The sequence below is a fragment of the Myodes glareolus genome, chromosome 15 (genome assembly GCF_982192425.1).
Source record: "Myodes glareolus chromosome 15, mMyoGla1.1, whole genome shotgun sequence".
NCBI classification, from domain to species: Eukaryota; Metazoa; Chordata; class Mammalia; order Rodentia; family Cricetidae; genus Myodes; species Myodes glareolus.
In genome coordinates this window covers 67,494,089-67,502,978 of record NC_142040.1, presented here as the reverse complement: position 1 = coordinate 67,502,978, position 8,890 = coordinate 67,494,089, and positions in this window count along the sequence as shown.

The window sequence follows — 8,890 nt, the reverse complement described above, 5'->3', positions numbered from 1 at the left end:
ACCAGACACACCCCTCCTTAGGATTCCATCTGAATCCTAGCACCCCAGTCGGTTCAACATTTGTTGGTGCTGTTATCTTGATGAGTTGAATTTATTTTTTCATAGTTAAAGCCTTTAATTTGATCCAATTCATACAGATGATGAGCATCTTGTTTTGGGAGGCAGGATAACCCTTTAAAATATAAATTGTCATTTTATTAAAAATTAAGTCTCGAAAAATATTGTCTTAGGTAGGAAAACTCAGGATTTACAAACCATTAAGTAGTATTTCTTCTGTTGCCTCATGAGTAAAATCTCAACCTTTGGTTAACTGTTCAGTGCTGTGCTGAATGTGTGTGACTATGTTAGAGAGTCTGTGTTTTCACTGTGAAATGCTGTGGTACCCTTGAGTGAAGACGTACCTAGCACCCCAGTTAAAGTAATAATAATGGCTTACTGTTGACTTTGACACTTTATTTTGTTTGTAATTAAACAGTAGGAAATGCCTGCCATTCGTGTTTGAAGAGTTTTGAAACCAGAACTTGAAATGCTTAGATAATTCCTAGCAGTAGTCATTTGTGCTGTTTGGGGACCTCGAAGCTCTCCATTGAGCTTAGTCACTATTGAATTTTAGCAGTGCTCTTGGTAATACTCATGCTTACCTGCATTTTAAAGACAAGCTAATCTTATAGTGAGCTTGAACTGGACTTCTGGGAAACCTCTTTATATTTGAACTTCCTTCTTGTTTGTGATATTGTTAGATACAGTTGCCCTATATTATGCCCCATGAAGTTAATGCTGCTTTTTCAGAATGTTTTCAGATTTTCTTTCTCACTTGTGTTAGTTGTGGATGTGCAGCACCTGTTGGTTGAGTCATGCATGTGGTCATGGTGGCAGCATTAGTGCCTCTGGTGAGTTGGATCTGAGGTAGTTGCATTTCCTCCTATGCATAAGGAAATATTCTAACTGCATAGAGGAGGATTCATCCTGTTTTCCTGTCTAGCTGCCAACATTTTGATTATACTACAGAATATTCAGTTGTGTCTGAGTTTTTCTTGAAGAAAAATGACATTGCCTGTCCTTTTGTGTATTTTTTTCCTTCCAGTTTTAGGACTTACTAAGGAAAATCTCATACCATATGAATTGATAAAACTTCTATTGGAAGAACATCCATGTTTTTTTTTGTTGTTGTTGTTTTGTTTTGTTGTTAATTTATTTGGTTGATTTTGACTTTTTGAGACATAGTCGTTCTCAGGTTTTCAACTCCTAAGAGCTATGATTTGTAGAGATCGCCATCATAGTAGGTACATGTGTGAGGTCTTATGTGTTGAAGCTTTTTTCTTTTGGTTTCCTAAATGGCTCTGTGCTATTCTTCCAGTCTCCTACTTTTCACCCTCATGTGCTCCTTACCTAAGAAATAGTGGTCTTGTTTTTGTGAAGGTCTTCTAGATGTTTTTGAGGTGATGCAGCACCTACGATGAACCTCTGATGGGGACTGCAGCAGAGCTGACATACACTTCCTGCCATGTCTTCTTCTGATATAAAAATTTAGTTTTATCAGTTTCTTATCTTTTTTTCTTAAGCATTATTTTGCAGGTGTTCCCTGCTGAAAGCCGGAACATATTTTTAGGAGCGTAAACCGTTGAGGAATCTTGGTTGTAGGTGTACATAAAACAGATAGCTTTGCGTTAAGCTCTGATGTTCCTTAAAAAGCAATAACCACACTAGAAATAGAAAGCCTTCAGTTGTGCTTTTCACCTGAGAGAACTGCCAGATCCCAGTAAGGCAAAGGTGGAGCGCCATGTCAATGTATAGTTTCAGGATGGTCTGCGGAGCTGAGAGGTGAGCTGAAGGGTGGAGTGGCTTCAGAACGCACTTTAAATGATGCGGGGCTTAGTTTCTTTTCCTGTTGCTCTAATAAAAAGCTCTGACAAAGGCAACTTAAGGGTAGAAGTTTTATTTTAGCTCACTGTTAAGGGTCCATCATGGCAGGGAAGTCGGGTATCAGGACCCTGAAATAGGTAGTCACATGACATCCATAGGCAGGAACACAAAGCAGTGAATGCATGCTGCTGCCAGGTTCCTTTCTGCATTTATGCAGTCCATGGTGCCATCCAGGACACGGTGTCACCAAGGTGAATGGATGCTCTCACCTCAGTGAAGGTGGTCATGGTCATCTGCAGGCATGCCCAAGAGGTTCATTGCCCATGGAAGTCTAGATTCTGTTAAGTTGGCAATTAACACTAACTGCCACACTGTATAAAAACAAAAGCAGTAGATGCCCAACAGACTATGCTTAAATTATAAGAGAATAAAACTCTGAATGAATTTGAAGAGTTAATGAATAAATATATTCTATTGACTCTTGCTCCCCAAATTTAAGTCCTTTCTTTTAAGATAAGTATAATATCTAACATTTAACTATTTTAGGAACCTTGAATTTCATCTCTTCAGAGGATAGGGGATCTGGTACTTAGCCCTTGAATGAAGGTGTGAGTGAAGACATTCATGCCATGGTTAGCACCAGGGTCAACTGCTTCTGTACCCTTGGCTGCTTTTCCCAGTTCAGTAACACTTACGTCAGTACCAGAAAAGGACATGGAGCACAGCACATAGATAGCCTGGGTCATCATTCTCCAGTAACCATGGGTGCTTCAGTCTTAATTTTAAACCTCAAAATAAATTTATAATTTTTAGTTTTCATTTATCTATTGAGAATTGCCTTGATCTACAACAATATAAATGGTGCTAAAAATATGGTAGTCCTCACGAGAACGCAGCAGCCACTGTAGTGCTGTGACTTCAGAGTAGCCCAGATGAACATGAGTAATGAATGCCCTTTCATTTCCATTCTGTCTGTGAAAGGACTCTGGCTTTGTTACCTGAATTGTAGCAGCTCAAGGAGGTTTGCAGCCCAGTCGGAGATTCTGCCTGTAGGGAGGGCATGGTTTTCCCTGGGGATCATCATGAGACGCGCTTCGCTTATGAAACTTGCTGTGCTCTTGTCGCCTTGATTAGCAAAGTCTGCTCTTTGCACTCTGGCATGGCAATGCTGGTCAGTTGTCTACTTCCCTAAAAGCCACACCCCTAAGCTGTGGGCAGTTGGGGCTGTGAACTGATCTCAGGTGCCTGGCCCATGGGGTGGAAGTTTCCTGTCATTTGTAGTGTCTCTTGTCTTTACCGTTCAAGATTGAGCTTCCTCTGGGTCTTTGCTTTTGATCCCTTTAATACACTCAGATGCCAAGGATTGTGAAAACAACTCAAAATAAACTTAGAAAACTCTGAAGCCTGTTCTGGTGCTGTGGTTAAGTACCTGCTTTTAAGGACCATGGCAGACTGGGACCTGTGCTGAAGTCAGCTCTGACATCTTACCGCCTTTGTGGGCAGAGGGATTAAGATTTGGTGTGTGGGGAGCTGGAGAGATGACTCAGTGGTCAACAATACCGGCTGCTCTTCCAGAGTACTCTGGTTTATTTCCCACCATCTACACAGCAGCTCACAATGGTCTGTAACTCCAGTTCCAGGGGGCCTGACACCATGGCAAAACACCAAAGCACATAAAGTAAAATAAGATTTGGAGTGTGTTACTGGGTAGTGCTGAAGGTAGAAAATATTCTGTGTTCAGCACAGTGTCTGAAGGTATGCAGTTTGGCTGCGGATCTGGGTCAAACAACAGTTTCACTGCCTACTCTAAGTAAGATGAGCATGACTTGGGTAAGTTACCGATCCTCCCTAAATCTTTATCTTGACCGTGTACAACCTGTCTGAGGTGGTGGTGGAGAAAGATGCCCTCAGCCTGCAAAACAGGTCTCCAGCAATAAATAATGCCTGTCACGTGTTTGCTGGGCAAAGGCTACTGCGCACAGAGCTCCTTTCATCTGTGTTGACTGTTCTAGTTGCTAGAAATGCACCTGTAAGTGGGCTAGCAAGAGCTCGTGTGGGACTGTCACAGAAAAAGGTAATGGAAACCAGGGAACAGAGCTCTCGCTTAGTCGGGGCACTAATAGGTTTTGTAGTCCTCAGAAAGCATCTCTTAGAGAGCAGTGCAGTGTTACTAATAGGAAACAAAACAAAAGGAATGACAGGAACCCCTTCTGTCTTGAATAAGTCAGTGCTACAATTCATTGTTGACAGTTGGGGCTCTCTTAAGTTGAATCTGAGGAAGGAGGCAAGGCCTGGGCCTGGCCAAGGCTTAGCTCACATTCTCTGCTCTTGGGGTACATTCAGGGCAAAACAGTAAAGCAAAGCAAGCTCACAGTATAAGCAGAATAGAAGATGTAATTAAAAGATGAACAGTAAAGAAGGAAACTTCCAGCTTTAAGGAAATTAGGATCTTATAACCATAGGGATTATGGGGATATGACAATGCAGATAAAGAATTTGAGAAAGTCGTCTCTTGAGTTATGCTGTCATAGGCGTCTTCTCCAAAGACTATGACAAGACTTCTCCAAGTCTTGTGGCCAAGACTTCAAGTGACAGCAGTAGGCAGGTTTTCTCAGACCTCACCAACACTGGGGCAGAGAAAAACTGGAGGAGGTTCAGAGGGCTGCCTGTATGCCTAAAGTGCTGGGAAATAAAAACCATAGTGCAGAAAAAGTATCAGAGGGAAAGTGGGTCATATTTAACTATGACAGGAAGTGGGAGGGGGAATCTGCTGGGAGGCAAAGGGCTAAACTTAGTATGTAAATTTGGAAAATTAGGAAACCAGAGTTAAGATTAGGAAATCAAGTGACTGGCAAGTAAATAGGCGAGTGATTAGGATAAGAAAACCAAGAAACTGCAAAGAAGCTAGATGATACGGCAGCCTTTCATCTGCAGTTTGCCATGGAGCTGAAAGGCTGTAAGTTGAGCACGTGTGGAGGAATGGACTTAATTTTGTTAGAGCAGGGGAATGTGGATTTGCTGTTTATGTTCTGACCTCAGGAATAAGGTCATCTTCCCATTGTCAAAGTACATACTGTGTTCTAAACCTGGATCATACATGAAATGCTGGGGCAGGAAGGACCCTAGACCGTGAGTGGGCAGATGATCAGAGGCCAGAGAAGTGTGGAAGGCCCTGCTGTGGGCTCCAGGCCTCTAGGTTGGAAGCTTCCCTTCAGTGAGAGAGAATGTGCCGGGGTTGGGCAGAACCTCTTGTGTGGTTCTGTCAGGTTTCTGAAGCTCTGATTCTTTAGTCATACCAGCTGTAGACGGTCATTTTAGTATGGTACTACAGAGAAAAGCAAAATGTGTCGTTGAGTACAAGGAACAAGGCCATGCCTCAAACTGTACAGATGTGGCACCCCTGGGGTAATGAGCCTGCTTTGTGGTAGCATGGCTGACAATGTGTGGTGCTAACTTCTGTGACAAACACCCTGAGTCTGCTCTGTGACACAAAGGTGCCATGGCCTTCATTCAGAAGCTGGTTTTGGCAAATATGGATCTTAAATTTCACAGCCTTACACCACAGGAACCAGAGTCTCCCTGGCCTAATGTTCTGCAGCTCCAAAGGCTGCCTTTCTTGGACCCACGGATGGAAATACGTTTCTGGCATAGTTTATAGCAACTACCACTGTGCATGCTGTGGACTTTCCATGAAGCTGAATACTGTACAGCAACCATACTGTCCAGGGTGGAGGAATGGGTTCATTTTTTTCTGCTGATTAGAGAGTTAGGCAGGAGAGTTTGAAAGTCAAAATCAAGGTTTGCTCAAAGTGAAAGGACCTGGGTAGTAGCCACCTGGGGTTCTTAGTCTCATTAATGAGGGTTTTATTAAAATGGAGCAAATGGAAGCTCGAGGACAATTTTGTAAGTGTTTAAAAGAGAACTCCCAGAGCAAGCAAGCTGTAAATCTCAGTATACCAGAGGGGAGAGGAGAGGAGAAAGAAATCATGCTGCACTGCAGTAGGCAGCCACATGGTGGGGAGAGGCTTTGGAAAAAAAAGCACAGAATCCCAACGTACTGGAAAAAAAGAAAGCATACTTAGCTTTCTGCCAGTATTTTAAAGGAGACAGAAAAAACGAGTTATACCTTTTAGAGTAAGAACCCATCTGAACCCCAAGGCAGGTTAGAGGTACTGTTCTAGGGGGCTGGGATCCTGGGAAGTAAAAGTGCAGTGTCTAATTAGAGAAATTTATTCTGCTCATCTCTTCTGCCTGGCACCTTCCCAGCATGCTCCCACGGCCAGGTGGTTGGCATGCTGACCCATGCTCACTCTTACGCGTTGGGTAACTTAGATGTTAGGCCTCTGCCCTGACCAGAGATTTTATCCTCTTGACCAGAAGGAACAGTTTTCTTTTAGTGGGACTTTACCGATGCTGTGTTAGAATCAGTTTTACCTGGTCTGTCCTCATGTCCTCTCTTCTCATACACCAAGGAACTCCTATGTCTGGTGTAAAAACAATCCCCGTTCTTGTGTGTTGTTTCGTAGGTATTGGTTGATGTTTGTTTCTGCAGAAGTGGAGGTCAAGTCTTGCTGGTGAGGTGCACTTGAAGCTACATGACCTCACTGAAGAGGTACTATATGAAAACATTAACTAAATCCATCCATGTGTATCTGACAGCTATCTCTAAAAGCACATCTCTCCCCGCTAGGTTTTGAGAGATTCTGGTTGATTGATTGCAAATGAAGGAGAAAAAAAAATTATCATTGGACTGGAGAGCTAGCTTGGTGGTTGAGAGTGCTTGCCTGGAATCCTGAGGGCAGAGTTCAGATCCCAGCATCCACTTAAACAGGGGACAGAGCCAAGATTGATGGGTCTTGATGGCTTCCAACTTGGGCAACAGATTGTGAGCCCCAGCTTAACAAAGGGACCCCATTTCCAAGGAAATAAGGCAGTGATTCTGGACTCTGTATTTTGTGCACAGTTGTGTGAACACCCACACTAAAGCGTACATGCACAAAGGCACTAAATAGAAATCTTAAAACTGTATTCCTGAAAGCTTTGAAGGTGCTAGTTACAATTCTGGAACCACTTGTACTTGGTGGAGAATTTGTTTTCTTTGATCTAGGTGCCTTTCCCAGCAGGGAGCCACATCAGCAGAGCTAACAAGGGACCTTCCATCTTGTGAAGGAAAAAAAAGTTTAAAAGACTCTTTGTCTTCTCATTATTTTCCCTTTTGAGAGCAGTCTGTAAACTCTGCAATTAGTTGGGTTTGCTGCCTTCTAAGCGGAGTTTAGGTTGTTTTGATGACAGGCCTGTTTCTCTCTTGCTCGCTTCTGTGTTCATTTTAGTCGCCAGCCTTTGGGTGAGCGAGCAGGCAACCCAGGCTTGCTTACATTTCTCTTCAGATTTCCACTACATCCTGTTTCATGTGCGGTTAGGTCAGCTGATAAATCACCTGATGTTTTGCTTCTTCAAATGACAGAAATAGAGGCTCAGAGTAACCACACAGAGAAGTAGCTCTCATGGTTTCCAAACACATTGCTCCAAACCATGCTTTTTGATGCTTCAAATGTTCTTTATAAAAGAGCCTTGTGTAGGGGTTGTGTGGAAAGGCAGACGGAAACCACTGGGTTTGCACAGATAACCCCGAAGTCATCTCACCCTCCCAGGTCCTACCAGAGACAGCCTTATATCTGTTATAGAAGTGTGGAGTAGCGCTGAGAACAAGAGGAGCCCTCTCCTGGTGCGGCACAGAAGGTTCCATTTGAAGTTTGGCAGTTAGCTCTCTTGCAATACCCTAGGCCTGACACCTGGCTGGTCACCACACACCAGCAAATAATGTTCTCATCACACTCTATTTAAGGCTTTACTGAAGCAAGAAAAAAATCAGTATGAAAAACATTTCTCCCCGGGTGCACACCTTTAATTCCAGCACTTGGGAGGCAGAAGCAGGTGTATCTCTGAGTTCAAGGCCAGCCTGGTCTCCCCGGGTGCACACCCTTAATTTCAGCACTTGGGAGGCAGAAGCAGGTGTATCTCTGTGAGTTCAAGGCCAGCTTGGTCTACAAGAGCTAATTCCAGGACAGGCTCCAAAGCTACAAAGAAACCCTATCTCAAAGTAAAAATAAAAATAAAAAACATTCCTCAAGGAAACATAATTTAATTACAAGAGGTCAGAGGTGGTGGTGCACCCCTTTAATCTCAGAATTCAGGAAGCAGAGGCTGGAGGATCACTGTGAGTTCAAGGACAGCTTGGTCTATATAGTGAGTTCCAGGACAGCCAGGGCTATGTAGAGAAACACTGTCTCAAATAAAACCAAAACAAAACCCCACAATACCCTAAAAATAAATAATTACAAGAATATTGGTATTTCCTATTTCGTAACACAGATTTCACTCTCATTATGGTTTGGGGAGAAAGTTGTTGAATCTAGAAAAGAGTTCCTTTCCCTCTGCCTATTTCAGAAGAGACTATCAGAATAGTTAGCAGGGTGGGGAAGCTGGGAGCTAGAGTGTAGCTTGGTGGAGGGAGTGTCTGTCTAGCCCCCAGCTTCATCTCCAGAGCAGACATACACACACCCACAGGCAGCCTGCACTAAGGGAGTGGTTTAATTCTTTAGAGAGAAAATGGAGGTGCATAGTCATCTCAGTCCTGCTGGATCTAGAAGGGGCCGCATTGCAAGGGTGCAGCGCGAGTCTGGAAGCTGACACTACTGCTGGCCACATTGACTCCTCCTGAGATACACCTTAAACCAGTATTAAGGGTTTTCATTTCTGAGGCCCTCTACGGACATTTACAAGTCAAACCATCAGCGAATGCCAAGAAACAGATGGCCTCCAATGGGAGAGGAGCACCTTTGCTGCAAGAGAAGCCCAACACAGGCAGCAAGGGGTGACTGACCAGCTTTTACCCGCAGGGGCAAACAAGTGACCTCTCCAGTGACCGAGTCCTCCGGGGTGAGTGTCCTGCCAGCTGCAAGCCTCTCAAGGCTCCCCGGGCCCTGCAGTGAGTAGGCTTTGCCCTTCCGTGAGTCACAGCCATCCT